This window comes from Ciona intestinalis, unplaced genomic scaffold (genome assembly GCF_000224145.3).
Source record: "Ciona intestinalis unplaced genomic scaffold, KH HT000125.1, whole genome shotgun sequence".
NCBI classification, from domain to species: domain Eukaryota; kingdom Metazoa; phylum Chordata; class Ascidiacea; order Phlebobranchia; family Cionidae; genus Ciona; species Ciona intestinalis.
In genome coordinates, this window is record NW_004190447.1 from 89,634 (window position 1) to 90,283 (window position 650).

General features: G+C 31.8%; 1 long non-coding RNA gene across 1 annotated transcript in view; it reads right to left on the minus strand.

The window, feature by feature from the left end:
* Positions 1 to 327: 327 nt before the first annotated feature.
* LOC101242567 overlaps positions 328 to 650 on the minus strand; it is an 808-nt gene continuing 485 nt past the window's right edge. Inside the window, exon 3 of the long non-coding RNA XR_717715.3 lies at positions 328 to 456. This is a non-coding gene — a long non-coding RNA (uncharacterized LOC101242567). The remainder of the gene's footprint in view (positions 457 to 650) is intronic.

A 650-nucleotide genomic window follows, 5' to 3' on the forward strand; every position in this document is an offset into this window, starting at 1 on the left:
TTTAAATATTTAACAACAGTAATCGCTTGACGCGGGCTTTATATAAAGTCGGAATAGTACTGTCAAATAATTCTGTAAAATTATTTTTTGATTATTATTAAATGGGGGTCCGAAAAAATATAATAAAGTCTCGTTTGACAAAGTGACCCATCTTCCCCCACTCCGCTATATATTTCAACTTTGTTTTTATCAAACAGGATTTCTTCGAAAGGAATTCCAACGGGAGTCGGATAACTTAACCTACGGTTGAACTATAACTATTGAACTAATATCGACACGGATAAAAGGTATTAATAATTTTCTATCTGTTAAAAAACATCAAACAAATAAATGCATCGTGGTTTATTTATGTTGACAACCATATTTTGCATTTGCGGGATCTTCTAATAATCAGGGGGGTATAGTTAAACCTTTCAGCCACAATATCATCGTTCAATTCTTGCAACAAGTCTTCAACTGAAACGATAAAAAACGATTAAAATATGTCTAACTGACGTCACATTTTTTATCCAAACGATTTGGAAAAATTTTGAATCAGTATTGAAACAAAAATATTTATTAGAGTCAGGGAATGAATGCTTACCAGTTTAAGGCTTTGGTTGATTATATTTTCTCCAAGTGCTCCATTATTCAGCACAACACATATTGTC